The sequence below is a fragment of the Felis catus genome, chromosome D1 (assembly GCF_018350175.1).
Source record: "Felis catus isolate Fca126 chromosome D1, F.catus_Fca126_mat1.0, whole genome shotgun sequence".
NCBI lineage: Eukaryota > Metazoa > Chordata > Mammalia > Carnivora > Felidae > Felis > Felis catus.
In genome coordinates, this window is record NC_058377.1 from 79318538 (window position 1) to 79338518 (window position 19981).

The following is a 19981-nucleotide window of genomic DNA, read 5'->3' on the forward strand; positions in this document are numbered from 1 at the left end:
GACAGTAAATTGGAGATAATGTAACTTTTATACATAACAATTTTACTGTTTACTTCTAAAATTTACAGTTACCAAAGTAAAATATTAACAATGAAACATTTCTTCCAGATGAGATTAGCATTTAAGTAGTGGACTCAGTAAAACAGATTGCCCTCCTCAATGTGGATGAGCTTCATCCAAACTGTTGAGGGTCTGAATAAAACAAATGTAAAGAAAGGAGGAATTCACTCCTTTTTTCCTTCACCACTGTTAAGTTGGGCCATGTCATCTCATCTTCTCTAAGACTGGAATGCACATTATTGGTTCTTCTGGTTCTCCAGTTCTGTGTCTGGTACCATTGGTTCTGTTTCTCTGTGAAACCCTAATACAATATTCAAATGTTATCAATTGTCCCAATAATATCCTCTATGGATCCTCTCCTGTCCCCCAATCTAGGATCCAACTTAGGATCATGCATTGAGGTTAGTTATGGTTTCTTATTCTCCTTTCATATATAACATTTCTGCAGTATTTTTTTATTGTTGTTTTTCATGAACTTGATATATTTGAAAGTAACAGTTATTTGATAGAATGTTCCTCAATTTAAGCTTGTCTGATGTCTCTTCATGATCAGAACACTTTGATGCATTTTTAGGAAGAATACCAAAGAAATGACACAGAGTCCTCAGTACATATTAGGAAACACGTGATGTTGTTTAGTCCCATTATTGGTGATGTCAACTTTAGTCATTTGGTTAAGTGATGTCCACAAGATTTCTTCACTCTAAAGTTATTATTTTTTTCTCTTTGTAATTAATGAGTACATTATAGAGTCTGGATAAATAAATTTCATATTCATCACTGAACTTTCAATCACTAAGTTTAACATCCATTTAAGAAAACAGATTATTACTATGATTGTTGTCAAATAGGTATTTTCTAGGGTTATTAACTAAGACCTCATTCCTCTTTTTCCCCCCTCTTCTCATCCTTCCTTTCTTTTCTTTCTTTCTTTCTTTTAGTTCTTTCTTTCTTTCTTACTGTAAACCTATGTGTTCATATTTTATTCAATGGGTTACTATCTTTGTTAAAAATGATGGTAAAATTGTCCCAGATTTAGCCAGTGGGAAATCTGTGTCTATGTCCATGCTTGTCATTTTTTTGAACACTTCCTTAATTTCTAGGACAAGATATTCTGGACTCATTTTTACTTTCCCTGTCTCAGTTATGGAATCAACCATATTCCAAAGAATCTCTGGTCTCTTTAGACTTTATTTAGAAACCAAATTCTGAACCAGTAAGTATTTTTCCAAGCATTAAGTTAAATTTATTCACATTTCTTAGAGGAAAGTAACAATTTCATAGCTAAAGAAATAGAAAACTACTGGGGGTGCCTGGGTGGCTCAGTCGGTTGAGCGTCCGACTTCAGCTCAGGTCATGATCTCACAGTCTGTGAGTTTGAGCCCTGCATCGGGCTCTGTGCTGACAGCTCAGAGCCCGGAGCCTGTTTCGGATTCTGTGTCTCCCTCTCTCTCTGACCCTCCCCCGTTCATGCTCTGTCTCTCTCTGTCTCAAAAATAAATAAACGTTAAAAAAATTTTTTTAAAGAAATAGAAAACTACAGGTAATTTTCCAGAAGTTATGAAAATAGTAAGTAGCATATGGAAGTTCTTAGTCTCCATCTCTTGATTTTAGTTGGCTGTCATATTAAATAACAGCTGATTCTTACTGTGATTGTATTTCACAGTAAGGTTTATCCATTCATTTAAAATACATTTTACTGGGGCACCTATCTGGCTCAGTAGGTTAAGCATCTGACTTCGGTTCAGGTCATGATCTCATGGTCCATGGGTTTGAGCCCCATGTTGGGCTCTGTGCGGACAGCTCAGCTCAGAGCCTAGAGCCTCCTTCAGATTCTGTCTCCCTCTCTCTTTACCCTCCCCCGTTCACACTCTATTTTTCTATGTCTCTCAAAAATAAATAAACATTTAATTTTTTTAAAAAGATAAGTAAATAAAATATGTTTTACTAAGCACTTATAGCTACTTCTATAAACACCAGAGATATAACAATGAATAAATTGAATAAAATCCCTGCACTCATGGAACTTATTTTCCAATAGGGGAAGGCAGTCAATAAGAAAGAAAAATGTTAATTATAGTGTATTTTAGATGATTAAAACTGTTACAAAGAAAAAAAACAGGGAAAGGAATAGAGTATATCAGATGGGATGTCAAATATACCAGATGGTGCTGCAATTTTGAATAGACTGGTCCAGGAAGGCATCAGTAAGAACGTTCCACCCACATAAAGACCTGAAGCTGATAAGGGAGATATCATATGAATATTTGGGACTAGCACAATCCAGACAGAGGAAGAGTGTGTGCCAGGCACTGATGTTGAAACATGCCTTGTATAGTAGAACAGTAAGAAAATGTTTGTGGCTGAAGTGATACGGGAAAGAAGGGAGTGGTAAGCCATGCGGTTGGTCATGCTCTTGTGCTTCCCTCAATAAAAATAGAATAAGTAGATTTTTACAGATACCAAACAAAATTATGATTTAAAAAGAAAATAAATATTATACTTACAGCAAAAGCATATAAAAATTGAAATAAAATTTCAGAAATCAAAATGAAGTTTAAAATAAACACATATTAAGGATATGAAAATATCAAAAATTGGGCACAGAATCTCTTACATGGTGGTCACTCAGTCTTGACTTTGGTCATGAAATGTTTAAGAGAATAAGAGAGGCATATATAGACAACATTAGGAACTGAGAAGATCAGAAATTAGCACTAAAACATAAATGAACACAATATGAACACAATAGAAGATTATAATTGTTTGGAAAACAGCATAGGTTTTTTTTTTGCAAATTATTATAAAAAAAGAATGTATATTCATTGGAAAATTATTACAATATAAATAGAAATAAAGGAAAATAATATAAAATTTCTATTACATGCCAACGTTATTTCATATATTCTTAGATACTTCTTTATTTTTATTTCTGTCTCTATCTCTATCACCTCTATCTCTATCACCTCTATCTCTATCATCTCTATCTCTATCCCTATCTATATCTCTGTTTCTATCATCTCTATCTCTATCCCTATCTATATCTCTGTTTCTATCATCTCTATCTCTATCTCTTTCTCAACTTTACAGGAGGCTAGATGCTGGAGAGAAATATGTCTTCTGTGCAATTCCTGTTTGTTGGTATAGTTGCCACACAGCTTTAAAAGTTTATGTTACCACTCAGTTCTAAGTCGTTTGAGATTTATGTAAGGTAAAACACATACATTGTCCTAAAACCTCAGGAAAATCTACAGTGATATACAAATTTGGGGACACTGAGTTGCTTAGGGAACACTGAGTAAAAGGCAAAAAGTACAAGGGCTGGGTTGCAAATTCAGCACTTCCAAGAATGAGGAACCAGACGACTTTAAGAATATAAATCCAATCCAAATAGTAACTGCTGCCAATAATTCTTACAGTAAATGCTTTCTCACATTTCTATACACTGGTGAACTTTTTTTAAATTTTTATTCTTTACCAAATTCATTTATTCAACCTATATTAATTCATCAATCATAATTGTAGGCTCTGGGAGCACAATATCAAACAAAGCCAATTCTTTGTGCTCACAATACTTCCGTTATTGTAAATATTTGTGAGTGTGTTTGAGAAATCAGTAGGGGAAATTGGGGTGAGAGTAAAATAGACAATAAATAATGTTTACATGAGAAATAATAACATAAATGAAATAAATAATTGGTAGATGCAAAATTATATCCCATCATGTTAATTGTCCTCTTATTTGTGAGGATGGGTTTCAAGAACATGTATGTCTCTTATTTGTAACAGTAACTGAATAAAAATCCTATTCTTGCTGGTCTCCTTGTAAGCCCTGAGGAAGTCCCATGATCTGCCTTTTTTATCAAGTCAACAATTCAAATCTTTGAGTCCTTTCAAAAGACATAAATTTCCATTCTAATCCACTAGAGATTATCTCCTCTCAGAGTTTGCGCATACACTGAGAATATTGTAATACATTCAAATCTTATTCAAGAATCAAGAGTGCATTTATCTTTCCTGTATCACCTGAAAGACTTCCACCCCCTTACTACAATTTGTTTCTCCCTGCTGCTTCATTGATATCTCTAATTTCTTGCCTATTGACATGAACTTCCCTTTATACAAATTGCTTTTAATTAAACTCTCTAGTTTTTATGGTTGAGATCTTTTATCAATTATATTAAATCATGAATTTTATCTGTACATGGGATTACATCCCCAAAGCATATCCTTTCTATATTAGGGAGCTCATGAAGCTAATAAAATAATTGGAAACCTATTTATTGTGGCTTCATCTATGCTTGTTTACCCCTTTTTTTCCTCATCATTGACTACTCTTGCATATGAACTTAAATTATTGTTAAAGAATTTTTAATGGATTTTGTCCCTAGAAGTTTGCTTCCTGGTTTTCCATATTTCATTTGCTGTATGAAGCAGTTTTGCATTTTAGATTGTCTCCAGATTAACAAAACAGAACTGTGATTCTTGAATGTCATTAGCAACAGAAAAGAGAGCCCATTAACTAGCATTTATTAAATGTTCACTATGGTCCAGATATTGCTATAGAAACATTACAGGATCCATCTCATGTAGTTCTTATGTTAATTCATTATTTCTTTTCTATAGTGAGTTTAAAGAACAGCAATTATTGTAAAACATTTTATAAGGGTGGAAATTCTGACTCATGGCTTTGCTATGCCCCTGCTGTACTCCCTTTAGTTGGGGTGATATTTTTTTTATTATTATGAAATAAGTAATGCATTTTCATAAAGGTATTCAAGGTTTATTGTTTTTGTTACGAGATTTCTGTCTATGCAGAAACAATCATAACTGCAGCCTGAGACACTTAAGGTACATGTTTGTGTCCTGTTTATGCTACTAGTGTATCAAGATTTAGTGGAGGGGTTCTGCTTATCATAGTCACTTGAGGATTAAGGCTAATGGAAGCCTGCCTTTGTACTTCCAAAAACACCTCATTGTGGAAAAAGAACTTGGTGAATCATAATCTAGCTCATGAAGTTTCTTCCTGGAAGGGAAATATACCAATTCCATCCATATTTCATTGTTTACTGATGAGGGAGCATTGGGAAAGCTGAGGGCAAAGTACAAGCTAATACTACCCCCTTCCTCCAGGTGGGATATGTGTGATATTCCTCGGACACTCCTGGCTACCCAAAAACAAAGGAGAGGGGTTTAAGTGCTTGCCATGGTGATGTGGGAAACCAAAGCAAATGAAAAATTAAATTCCCTTACTGCCTATAGCCCATTGACAAGTCCTTGAAACAGTCACAGTGACCTCCTTCTCAGAGTTCAGCTGCCTCAATGATGACACTTTGCTAGGGGCAAAGGGGAATCTTGGCCTAACCCTCCAGGAACCTATGTCTACTCTAACATATAAAAATTCCTTTGGAAACTTTCTTTATATCAACTCCCCAAAGATATATGCTGGTAATCATACTCCAAGCTTATGGCCCCCTGATACACTTTTGAAGGGTCTCATGACTGAGGTTTTAGTAAATGGTAATAAATGACATTTTCCTAACAGCACATAGCTTCTCAAGGTTCTGGAAACCTTGCTTCCAAAACTCCTTAGAGACTTTATCCCTACCTCTCGCAACCTGAAGATATATATAATTAGTTTCCAGTTACAACCCTAATGCAGCTCTTTCTGCCCAAGGCTCCTGTCCCTGTGCTTTGATAAAATCACCTTTTGCTCCCTTTTTTACTTCTTGATTCACACCAGTTTCCTTTCCATTCTTAGCAGAAATTTTATTTATGAAAAGAAATCCCCCTCTTTCTTCTCTCCCCCCTTACCGCAGACAAAGAAAATTGCATACCAAAGGCCCTCAGGTTAAAAAAAAAAAAAGAATTTGGCTCATTTGAGTAACTGAGAAAAGGGAAGTGTGTCTGGGGCATAGTAAATAAGAGAAAGCATTGACATCTATGTAACTGTTTCTAATGCAATGCCTTTTCTCTTCCCCATAGGCAAATTCATATACTCTGAAATAGAGTTCAAATTATTTTCTTTCCAATCAGGTGCCCTTGTCCTCTCTGGCCCAACATGCCCTTCTTTGAATCTGATTTTTCTGTGATTTCCTCATTCTGAAAGGTTCACTCAGAGAGGCTCATACTTTCACTTACCCAATTGTCTTAACTACATCTGGCTTCCCACTCCTGCTGTCCCAGAGGGTTTCATCATGTATCACATTTTAATATATTGCCTTTGACATCTGGCACATGCAGTTCTTTGCAAACAGTGGGTTTCCAACGAATAAACTGGCCAAATGTGTGAACTATTACAAGTAACAAGTCAGGCATACACAATATGCCTTTGATTATTTTCTTAACAAATATTTGTGAGTACCATCTCTGTGTTCGGCACTATGTTGAGCAGTGGGAATGCAATGATAGTGTCTGCTGTGAGCAAGTCAATGATCAACACTACCATTGTAAGGGACCAATGAAAGAAATTGTAAATGTGCTTGCCTAAGAGCAGAAAAATAGAGGGAAAGAGGAACAGTAACAGACATGGCTGGTCAGTGTTCAGTGGTGGTGGGAGTGCTAATACATGACCAGCAACATAGAGATAAGAGTCAAGTGAATGGGCTCAGTTCTGCAGCCCTTTCCAGTTCTCTTGGAGGCAGGTCTGAATTTAGTAGTGAAGAAGTGAGTCTTGACTGTGAGTACTCTTACTCACAGAGTAAGAGGCTGGAGGATAAAAATGAAGTAAGAACAGGTTCATTGTCTCATCACTGGGAGGTAAGGTCATGTAAGAACACAAGGGCCCACCCGTGATCCTTCTTCTGACACATTCTCTTTGATACATATTATGTTCTAGGAACAAGGGATACACTGGGGAACAGACAGGATTATATATGTCATCAACAAAAGGTTTGCATCATAGTTTCCAAGATGTGCCAAAGTTATAAGATCCACATTCTATTAGTTATTGTGTGATTGGTCCTGCATGGGGCCTAGCCAACACCCACTGCAGAGGACTAAGAATACGTAAATCCCAAAGAAGGGAATGACTGCTCCTAATGGTTTCTGAGTACCATGATTTGGCAACTGCTTCCTTCTTGAAGGAATATAGTATAACACTATATATATATATATATATATATATATATATATATATATATGTATATATATATACACACACACACACACACACACTATATATATATATAGTATAACACTATATATATATATATATATATATATATATATATATATATATGAAGGAGATAGTATAACACTGACTTAGAGGAAAGCAGAATACAGAATGGAAGGAGAAAGAGGTCACTCACTGAGTTGCTTCCTCTTCAGTGAAAGACTTCAACTGTCATCCACCTGATGTCACATTGGTTGAACTCTGGGATTCAAGATTGCCATTTGTGGATGTTCTTGTGACCTGAGAGTAATTGCAGTAGCTATAGAATAGTTTTTCTGCCCCTTGAGAGAACTATGACTTACATGCAGGCTTTTGTAATCTCATATAACAGAAGAGAATTGTATCTCAGAAAGGTTAAGGTGGAATGTTGTTAGTATTGCACTCGCTTAATCTATTCACCTCCAGAAATGCCATAGCCAGTGTGAGTCCTTAAACAAATCTGAACTTTCTCACTGCATGTGAGATGCCTCAGACTTAACATTTTAATAAAGTAAAAACAGTGCATGATTTTCCTTTCCCTGAGTCCATAAGTGGAAACAGTCAATCTGGGTCATTATATTTAGTGTATTAAAGCAAATGTTTTTATAGTATGCCTACTCTTCCCTCCATTCAAGCTAGGTTCTCAAAACTATTTTAAGAATTACAAATACAGGGAAACTGACTTTCAGTTAGGTACAACTCAGTGAACTTAAATGTGAATATGGCATGGAAGAAAAAAACTATATATATATGTATATATATATACACACACACACACTATATATGTACTATATATACTATATATACTGTATATACTATATATATAGTAACTGTATTAAATAACTAAAATCACCTGATAATGAATTCAGGAATCAGCATCCCACCTCTACTCTTTCATAGCCAGTTTTATCTAGGTCATTTCGAGAATATCTGATTCTATGCTATCTGGGTTCAAATTTAGATCCTGTTTTAATAATGTCTTTGTTCTTGTGAGAGGTGAGATGATTCATTTTCAGAAATACCAAATAAAAGCTGTCTAGTTAACAGTAGGTTTACAACCTATCAGAAATATGTACGAACCCCCTCCCCACCATCCACAATGGAGTCCCAAACCCTTAGATACTTCACCTTCCTGATTCTTCTTGCCCTCTCCATTTGCAAGCTTATTTTTCATGGGCTTTGCAATGAGCATGAGCCAAAGCACAGAAGTCTCTTCCTGACTTCAAGGAATCTATATTTGTTCCAATCAGACTACTTTTTGCCTTACATGGGCATAGGCAGCTTTTGAGTAACGTTGTAACCTCTATAGTATTCAGCCAATGAGGAATCAGGGGAGGGACTTCACGCTAGGAGATAAATTGCCTGCTGTAACTGCCCCCAGTGTGCCTGTCCATCACACACCTGCTCCTGCAAGGACACTGATTAAAGCCTCCCTTCACTGTGCTCTCTGATCTCCCAATCTCCTCTGATTGGGTCAGTGGGCTTATTTCCAACAGTTCTTTTGAGTTTTATCCCCTGGTAGACATCATGTAGGCTCTGGCAGCTGTTCCTCACTCATTTCTTCAAAAATTATTGTGTCTTCTATTCTGCGGCTACTTGATATATGTTAATGAAGAAAACAGAAATCCTTACTCCCATGAGGCTCACAGTGTTGACATTTATGTTCATTAGCACTTTTACATTTTATTTTCTTTATTTACTCTTCTATCCAGTATGACACTTGTTCCTACATTTTCCTGTATTATCCTCTGATTCTTGCTGTCTGTTAATAGTATGTAGGAAATACTGACCTGGACATGTAGATACCTCCTTTTATCTATATTTTCACATCAATCTATTGCTTTACCTAGTCCTCTAAATAACTGGCCATCTGTGCATAGCACAAAATAATAATACAATACTTCTGAACATAATTATCATCAACAAAACTGAAAATCTTTGTCCGTATTTACAAACTCACTTTTTGAAAAGTTATTAGAAAACTATCCGTTATTAAAAAATTTGTTTTTGAATGCTAAAGCAATTCTAATTGTTAAAATGATACCATAATGACCCTTTTTCAATAAAATAAAAGGTATTGGCCATTCTCATAAACATTATCCCATTTGGTTCCAAATTAAAAAGACAACAGAACCTTTATTAAAAGCCTGTGTTCTAGTTTTCACTGAAGTATTATATTCAATCTATAATTAGCAAGCAGCAAGGTAATGATAATAATAAATATAAAAAGATGGGTGCCTGGGTGGCTAAGTTGGTTAATCATCAGACTTCAGCTCTGGTCATGATCTTGTGGTCTATGAGTTCTAGCCCCAGGCTCTGTGCTAACAGCTCAGATCCTGGAGCCTACTTCGGATTCTGTATCTCCCTCTCTCTGCCCCTCCCCTGTTCATGGTCTGTTTTTGTCTCTCTCTGTCTCAAAAAATAAACATAAAAAATAATAATAAATATAAAAATAAATGGAGGAATATAGAACTCTTGGTAAGTTAAAAAATAATAAAAATTATAATTCTAGTTTCAGTTGCAGAAAAAATCAATTTCTTGGATGAAGAACTATAATGCAAAATATTTTTAATGTTAGAATGTTTTGTTTTTTACTAAAAAGTTTCATGAGCTCTTCTGTTTAAACACCATGAATTAGGAGTGCCTGGGTAGCTCACTTGGGTGAGTGTCCAGCTCTTTATTTTGGCTTGGGCTAGGGTCATAATCTCATGGTTGTGGGATTGAGCACTGCTTCCGGCTTCACACTGAGCGTGGAAACTGCTTGGGATTCTCTCTCTCTCTCTCTCTCTCTCTCTCTCTCTCTCTCTCTCTCTCTCTCCCTCTCTTTCTCTTTCTCTCTCTGCCTCTCCCCCATCCCCCCCCTCAAAATTAAATAAGTAAAAAAACAAATAATAAACAAACACCATGAATTAAATCTTTTGCGAACCTGTTCTTTATGTGCAGTTGAATTGCCACACTTCCAAAGTTCATGACACATATATATAACTAGGAATGAAAGAGCAGAGTGCATTTTGTGTGACTATCAGTATTTATTAAGTGCAGTTACGGAAGTTACCAAAAAGATGTGCATTTAAGAGAGGATGACTTCTTTCCCTCTTGGGTGAAGAAGGAAATGAAGGAAAGCCATAATGAGGGAAAATTTCAGAATGACAGAGCAGGGAATGTAGAGGGGCTCAGAAGGAAATAGAACAAATTTCCTGATGGAAGATGCAGTGATTTAGAGACAAAGGCAACATTTGATAATCAATTAATATAAAAGAAGAAGTCAAAATGAAGTTAGAGCCATATAATCAGGGTAAAGCAGAAATAAGTAACAGGAATCTGACAGACTGACTTTTAAGCTTTCCTTTTCTCTCCTGTCCAATGCCTGAGTGTGTTTAATAGATTGCCTAAATCCAATGAGAATGAAAAGCTCATTCCGAACATTTTAACATTATTTATAGCATCGAATATAGATTTAAAATTATGTCACATATATGTACACATATCCATACATACATATGCACAATACTAATTTAGTACTTCCTTAGTATTGTCAACCAAAGAGTACTCACAAAATGGTTTGGTATTACCTACATCTATTTTGGAAGAAGGGAAATTCAACAATACAACATGCCTAAATTGTGAAACCTACTAGATATAGATGACATCTAATTTTTTTATCATTTATTATTCTCCACTAGAAAATACATTGTCCAAACTAAACTCAAATGCCTTTGTTACTGTGAGTTGAAGATTATCAAGTAACACATTTAGAATACTCCATAATTAATAGTTGGTGTTATTTAAATTTACTTACTGGGAATTGATTTCATCCATCAGGCTAGAGTTAACAAACATGAATTTATGTGTAATTCAGGCAAATTTTAAATTTTGGAGTATTTTCTAATTTATACCCTATGTCATTTAAGTGAAATTCACTTAATTATTGTGAGGTTCAGTTTCCTCTTCTATATAACAATCACCTCCTTCACAAAATTTGATTGGGCTCAAATATGTTAATTTCTATCTTATTAATATTAAAACTGGATAAACATATTTTCAGTAATGTTACATTTACTGTATTTCAGAGATATCCTATATTTTTATGTCATCTTCCTATTCAATATGATAAATTCCTACTAAAAACAAATAACTTCTCTTAAAAACTCTAGTCAAAAAGTGATGGAAAATAGTTCACTAAGGATATTTGTGTATACTCAAAATCTCCATATAACATTTAAAATAACTAACTTACTTGCAATGACTCACCTTTTTTTGTTTGTTTGTTTTAAGTAAATTCTTATCTACGTAAGTGATAAATAATACAAAGCTTCCAAACTGGGTATGATATGGCATTTAGGTAAGCCACAGATGAGTTTAGTGTGCCATGAAATATCAATGTTTAAAAAAATGTTTTATAGTAATACAACATTCAAAACTATTTTTTAATGTTTATTCACCTCGAGAGAGACAGAGAGAGTGTGCACGAGTGGGGTAGGGGCAGAAAGAGAGGGAAAGAGAGAGAATGCCAAGCAGGTTCAGTGTTCTCAGTGTGGAGCCATGGGGATCTACTCACGAACCATGAGATCATGATCTGAGCCAAAATCAAGAGTTGGACACTTAACCAATTGAGCCACTCAGGCTCCCCAACATTCAAAATCATTTTAACAACCAACTAGGAATTTTGCAACAATTGTAAAAAATATTTGGGCAATATTAATACAGCTCAGCACCTCAGCCTGACCTTTGCCTTGAAACACCAAGAAAGTGCAGTTATTACTTTAGATATAAGTTAGATAGCAAAGTTCTTTATTTTTACTGTGTATGTAAAAGCCTAGTGTTTAATTTAATAATTCTGGTTTCACAGTATCTTTGTAAAAAGTGTATTCTAATTTACATCTTTATTAATAGCATTAGTAGTAGTATTTGGTATTGCTTGATTCCATATAGAATATAATTGACTATAGTGTTAGTGGCTGATTTTTGGCTTTCAGTATTAACAACTGCTCAAATTATTGCTCATGATGGAAATGTTGTCATGAATTACTGCTTGTTTTTCCAAAATACTAGTTTTTATTAAAAGCAAAAGTGAATTACTGGGACCTTATGAAGATAAAAAGCTTCTGCACAGCAAAGGAAACAACCAACAAAACTAAAAGGCAACCAACGGAATGGGAAAAGATATTTGCAAATGACATATCGGACAAAGGGCTAGTATCCAAAATCTATATAAAGAGCTCACCAAACTCCACACCCGAAAAACAAATAACCCAGTGAAGAAATGGGCAGAAAACATGAATAGACACTTCTCTAAAGAAGACATCTAGGGGCACCTGGGTGGCGCAGTCGGTTAAGCGTCGGACTTCAGCCAGGTCACGATCTCACGGTTTGTGAGTTCGAGCCCCGCGTCGGGCTCTGGGTTGATGGCTCAGAGCCCGGAGCCTGTTTCCGATTCTGTGTCTCCCTCTCTCTCTGCCCCTCCCCCGTTCATGCTCTGTCTCTCTCTGTCCCAAAAATAAACGTTGAAAAAAAAAAAAAAAAAAAAGAAGACATCTGGATGGCCAACAGGCACATGAAAAGATGTTCAACGTCGCTCCTTATCAGGGAAATACAAATCAAAACCACACTCAGATATCACCTCACGCCAGTCAGAGTGGCCAAAATGAACAAATCAGGAGACTATAGATGCTGGAGAGGATGTGGAGAAACGGGAACCCTCTTGCACTGTTGGTGGGAATGCAAATTGGTGCAGCCGCTCTGGAAAGCAGTGTGGAGGTTCCTTAGAAAATTAAAAATAGACCTACCCTATGACCCAGCAATAGCACTGCTAGGAATTTATCCAAGGGATACAGGAGTACTGATGCATAGGGGCACTTGTACCCCAATGTTTATAGCAGCACTCTCAACAATAGCCAAATTATGGAAAGAGCCTAAATGTCCATCAATTGATGAATGGATAAAGAAATTGTGGTTTATATACACAATGGAATACTACGTGGCAATGAGAAAAAATGAAATATGGCCTTTTGTAGCAACGTGGATGGAACTGGAGAGTGTGATGCTAAGTGAAATAAGCCATACAGAGAAAGACAGATACCATATGGTTTCACTCTTAAGTGGATCCTGAGAAACTTAACAGGAACCCATGGGGAAGGGGAAGGAAAAAAAAAAAAAAAGAGGTTAGAGTGGGAGAGAGCCAAAGCATAAGAGACTGTTAAAAACTGAGAACTGAGGGTTGATGGGGGGTGGGAGGGAGGGGAGGGTGGGTGATGGGTATTGAGGAGGGCACCTTTTGGGATGAGCACTGGGTGTTGTATGGAAACCAATTTGACAATAAATTTCATATATTAAAAAAAAATACTAGTTTTTATTTTTAAAAAATAAATAAATAAAAAATTATTTAATTTAATAATTCATAAAAGGGGCTATTATACCTCCAGGAAATTATTACTTTTTTGAATTTTAGATATACATCAGCATAAAATATATATTACTTTAAAATAATTTTAGCCATTGAATTAAGTTAAAATTAATATACACTATTTCATATACTGCACACCAGCTTAATGATGGTTAATATAAGGATTTTCTCAAATTTAATTCATACTCCTTATAATATTTCTCTTCCTTAGCCTAAGGATCTTATGTACATGGAAAACTTATGAAATAGAGGAATGATACTAACCAGACTGTGTACCTGACCAAAAAACAAACAAAAAACAAAAAACAAAACACTAAGGTAGGGAAGCTGAGGGGACTCCAGTTTAGAAAGTTTCCATTTCTGCCAGGCATGTTTACTCCTGTTCTAGATTTTACCTTACATCTGAGTGAGAACCAAAGAAGTTCTTTTCCCACTTCAAAGGGGAAAAAAAGTTAACCATTCTCTGAGTTTTGTCAGAGGCCCTGAGCATCTGATAACGCCTAAGAAAAGCTGAATCCCACACCTGTTCCGGACATTAGCTTCAAACAAGCCTCAGCTGAGTATCCATAGCTTCAATGATTTATAAAATATACCTAGTATTCACCTGTCACTAGCATTGATTGGACCCTACCCCTGGCTTCCTGAAGGAACATGAATCCTGGACCTCTTTTCCAATATACACCCCTAAATATAAGCCCCAAGTGATGACAAGACTCATTCTCCTTTTCTTTCATATCCTCCCAGAACCTGCTGGTCTGTTCCACTCTGTTATACTCTATCACTCACACTACTCAGTCAACTCTGTTTCACTTCCTCTGGCATGTGATTTGATTTCTATCCTGCACGAAGCCAACAACCCTCATCCATGCTCCTATGGGGACCCTCTTCTGGGCACTCAGACCCAGCCTGCTTGCATCAAAACCAAAAAAAAAAAAAACAGGCTGAGCTCATTTCAGCTTTTTTTTTATAAGTACAAATTAAGAAACAATATGTTTCCATGAGATTATTACAACATTTTCGTATCAAGCTGAAGAAGCTGTTTAGAAAATACTGCAATCAAAAGCTAAATCCAAAATGTTTCACATAACTACAAAATTACTTATTTTCCCAGCTGACTTGAAATTTTTAAAGCTACATTTTACACCACTAGCACAAAGAAATAAATGTTTGCTATTGAAACAAACTCATAACATGAAGTGACAACATGTCAAGTGGCATAAAAACAACACAAAGTCGGATGATTGTTAGACTTCAAAAAGTCTGTATTGCACATTGAATTTACAGTCAGTCCATATGCATGGTTAATAGTACTAAATGGAATTCTTGAAGAGAAAATTTTGAATTAAATGTATTTATTTGGCAAAAACATGCCAAAACATTCTTCAAAGCAATGAATAAAAACTGTAAACAATGAGATACTATGGAAACTTGCCTAGTGAGTGCCATGAAGGGGAAGCTGTAATGAGACAAGAGGATGCACATTTAAATTTTTTTTAATGTTTTTATTTATTTTTGAGACACAGAGAGACAAAGCATGAGCAGGGGAGGGGCAGAGAGAGAGGGAGACACAGAATCCAAAGCCGGCTCCAGGCTCTGAGCTGTCAGCTCAGAGCCCGACACGGGGCTCGAACTCACAGACTATGAAATCATGACCTGAGCTGAAGTCTGATGCTTAACTGACTGAGCCACCCAGGCGTCTCAATTTACATCTTAATTTAGAAAACAATGAGATGCAGGTAAGTATTGTTTTAGTCAGACTTCAAGCTGTTTTACAAAGCTGTAATCAAGACAGTATGGTTCTGGCACAAAAACAGACACATCAATGGAACAGAATAGAGAACCCAGAAATGGACCCATAAATGTATGGCCAACTAATCTTTGACAAAGCAGGAAAGAATATCCATGGAATAAAGACAGTCTCTTCAGCAAGTGGTGCTGGGAAAACTGGATGGCAACATGCAGAAAAATGCACCTGGGCCACTTTGTTACACCACACACAAAAATAAACTCAAAATGGATGAAAGACCTAAATGTAAGACAGGAAGCCATCAAAATCCTTGAGGAGAAAGCAGGCAAAAACCTCTTTGACTCTGGCCACAGCAACTTCTTACTCAACACATCTCCAGAGGCAAGGGAAACAAAAGCAAAAATGAACTATTGACACCTTATGAAAATAAAAAGCTTCTGCAGAGTGAGGGAAACAATCAGCAAATCTAAAAGGCAATCAATGGAATAGGAGAAGATATTTACAAACAACATATCAGATAAAGGGTTAGTATCCAAAATCTCTAAAGAACTTATCAAACTCAACACCCAAAAAACAAATAATCCAGTGAAGAAATGGGCAAAAGACATGAATAGACACTTCTCCAAAAAAGACATCCAGATGGCCAACAGGCACATGAAAGAGTGCTCAACATCACTCATCATCAGGGAAATACACATCAAAACCACAATGAGAAGCCACCTCACACCTGTCAGAATGGCTAAAATAAACAACTCAGACAAGGACAGATGTTGGCGAGGATGTGGAGAAAGAGGATCTCTTTTGCATTGTTGGTGGCAATGCAAGCTGGTGCAGCCACTCTGGAAAACAGTATGGAGGTTCCTCAAAAAATTAAAAATAGAACTATTCTATGACCCAGCAATTGCACTACTAGGTATTTATCCAAGGGATACAGGTATGCTGTTTTGAAGGGACAAATGCACCCCAATGTTTATAGCAGCATTATCAACAATAGCCAAAGAATGGAAAGAGCCTAAATGTCCATTGATGGATGAATGGATAAAACAAAATTGGTATATATATACAATGGAGTATTACTCGGCAATCAAAAAGATTGAAATCTTGCCATTTGCAACTACATGGATGGAACTAGAAGTATTATGCCAAGCGATATTAGTCAGAGAAAGACAAATATGACTTCACTCATATGAAGGCTTTAAGATACAAAACAGATGAACATAAGGGAAGGGAAGCAAAAATAATATAAAAACGGGAGGATAAAACATAAGAGACTCTTAAATATGGAGAACAAGCAGAGGGTTACTGGAGACATTGTGGGAGGGGGGATGGGCTAAATGGGTAAGGAGCATTATGAATCTACTCCTGAAATTATTGTTGCACTATATGCTAACTTGGATGTGAATTAAAAAAAATTTTTTTTTTAAAAGTATAGTTTTAGTCATAGAGAAGATCTCATATGTAACTTATCTGGTAGATTTGAATAATTAAATCAGTAAATATCTCAAATTACTCAATCTAGTAACATCAAAGTTGCTAGACTCACCTCTTTTTATCTTTGATGTAACAAGATGGGCTCAGTATAAGCAATTTTCTGTTTCATATACAAGTATTGATTTTATAGAGGAAGGGTATTATCAAAGTTTAAATGCTATATCTATTTATCTACTGATAAACAGTTTGTTTTCCATATCTTGACTACTGTGAATAATGCTGCAATGAACATGGAAGTATACATAACCCCTCCGAAATCCTAATTTCAGTTCTTTTGGTTATATTCAAAGCAGCATATGCATACAATGGAATGTTATTTAGCCTTTAAACAGGGGGAAATATTGCTATATGGGAAAGCATGGATGAAGATGGAGGACATTATAATGAGTGAAAGAAGTCAGTCATGAAAAGAAAAATCCTGCATGATTCCACTTATATGAGGTTTCTAAAATAATCAAACTCACAGAAGCAGAGAGTAGAACGGTGTTTTTCATGGCTAGAAGAGGGAGAAGTTGCAAGTTGCTGTTCAAATAGACATAAAGTTTCAGTTATGCAAGATGAATAAGTTCTAGAGATCTGTGGTACAACCATAAATGTGCAGTTAAAATAATTAAGAGGGTAGATGTTGTGTTAAGTGTAGTTACTACAAGAAAACAACAAAGGAACCAGAGTAAACTTTCAAAGGTGATGAATATGTTTGTTACCTTGATTGTGGCTATGGTTTCACAGGTACATCCATCCATCCAAACTCTTCAAATAATACATATGTGTTTAATATATATTAAATATGTGTCGATTTTTATGAACTATTTATATCTCAGTAAATCTACATTAAAACAATTTTTAAAAGATTAGGTACTCAAAATCTGAGAGTGACTTCCATTTTTTAAGATTTGTTAAAGGATAGTCATTGCCCTTAAAAATAGATTACCAGGGTGACATTTTTTAAAAAAATATTTTTTAATGTTTATTTATTTTTGAGAGAGAGAGTGAGACAGAGTATGAGTAGGGGAGGGCCAGAGAGAGGGAGACACAGAATCCAAAGCAGGCTCCAGTCTCTGAACTGTCAGCACAGAGCCCAACGTGGGGCTCAAACTCACGGACCGTGAGATCATGACCTGAGCTGAAGTCTGACGCCCAACCGACTGAGCCACCCAGGCACCCCTCCAGAGTGACATTTTTTAATACATGAATTAACTTAATTGTAAATTGACAAGACCATGAATAGAGACTAATGTGTGTTGATGAAATACATGGAATCAGAGGCAGGGGAATCTAACTTTGGAGAATTTAGACTTATTTTTTTTAACCTTTTTTAACATTTCTTTATTATTGAGAGACAGAAAGACACAGATCAGGGGAGGGGCAAAGAGAGGGGGAGACACAGAATCTGAAGCAGGCTCCAGGCTCTGAGCTGTCAGCACAGAGCCCGACGCAGGGCTCAAACTCACAAACTGCCAGATCATGACCTGAGCCGAAGTTGGTCTCCTAACCAATTGCGCTACCCAGGCAGCCCTAGACTTAAATTTTTAAAAATCCAGATTAGTAGATCAACCAGTGTGTATTCTTTAAGAAACAATCATCATTACATTTAAATTGTTGATATCAAAAAGTCTAAATGATTTTGAAATTTTTCACAAAAAATTTCAACATACTAATTTTTTAATGAAAGATTACATTTTAAGAAAAACTATACTCTGACATGGAAGCAAGCTCTAGTGTGTCTTTTTAAAAATGAATTTGGGGCACCTAGGTGGCTCTAGTGGGTCTTCTAAAAAATGGATTTGGGGTCCCTAGGTGGCTCAGTCAGTTGAGTGTCTGACTCTTGATTTTGGCTCAGGTCATGATCCCAGGGTTGTGGGATGAGCCCTGTGTGGGGATCTGTACTGAGCGTGGAGCTAGCTTAAGATTCTCTCTCTCTCTCTCTCTCTCTCTCTCTCTCTCTCTCTCTCTCTCTCTCTCTCTCTCTCTCCTCCTCTCCCTTGCTCATGTTCTCTATCTCTCTAAAATAAAAAATAAAAGATTTTATTTGGAGCTTTCTATAAAATAATGTTTAATATCCTCTGTAATCTCTATTTTTATCATAATTATGTAATTTAAAAAAACATGATAAATTTTATGACCAGGTTTCTTATAAATGTCCCCAAATTCCTTCTATTTCAGTTAAATTCCCCCTGCAAATAACCCTTTCCATGGGGGTAATGAGCCAAAAACTTTGGGAAATGCCAAAATAGTGTAGAGTGTTTTTGAATTGCCTTGGAATGAGAATTAAATAATGCATCCTAATTTGATTAATTCTGATGCGATTATATGTCAAAATATCTATGGAGAGTGTCATGAAATTTTTAAAAAATCATATGAAAAAAAATCATTTGGAGAAACAAAGAGTACCAATGAAAACAAGACAAAACAAATTTTGGGTTTGCCCTGAGCAAAGTGAATAGCTTTATTTATAGAAATCTGATGTATCATAGGCCCTGTAGACTTGGTGGAGTCTGAATTCATACATACTGAAATTTAAATAAAAGTAAAATCCTTTTCATTAAAGTTCAAAACACATAAGCCTGCAAATATCTTCTTAACAGGCTTGAAAAAATAGATTCTGATACTGAAAAAGGTTGTTACTAATAATTTTTCCAGAAAGACAGAAATAAACTGAGAGTGTCATAAGTAAACCAAGAAATAAGGCCACCCTGGCATAAATCACAATGATAAAAACAGCTAATTTACATCATGCCATGCAAAACTGTTGCGTAGTACAATTCTGAGAGGCACCAGTCACAAACCATGTTGTGTTCCAGCAGGCACCTATGACAAATATTTCAACTTGAATGGTGCCCCATGGACTTGTGCAAAGCGGTGAACCCCATCCTCAATCTAAGCCAGGCACACTTCTGATGACTTTAGGTTATATTAGTTATTTTGCTTTTAAAACAATAGTAGGGATGAGGAAATAAAGACGGAGAGACTGAATAACCCGCTAGAGGCAGACAGGTGATTAGTGGTGGAACTCTGATATGAACCTAGACAGTGTGACACTCAATAGCTAAACTATATTTGCTTCCTATTAATATTTTTCTTCAGTGTATTTTCTTTAGCAATAGGCACAATGACCTGAAGGTATAAA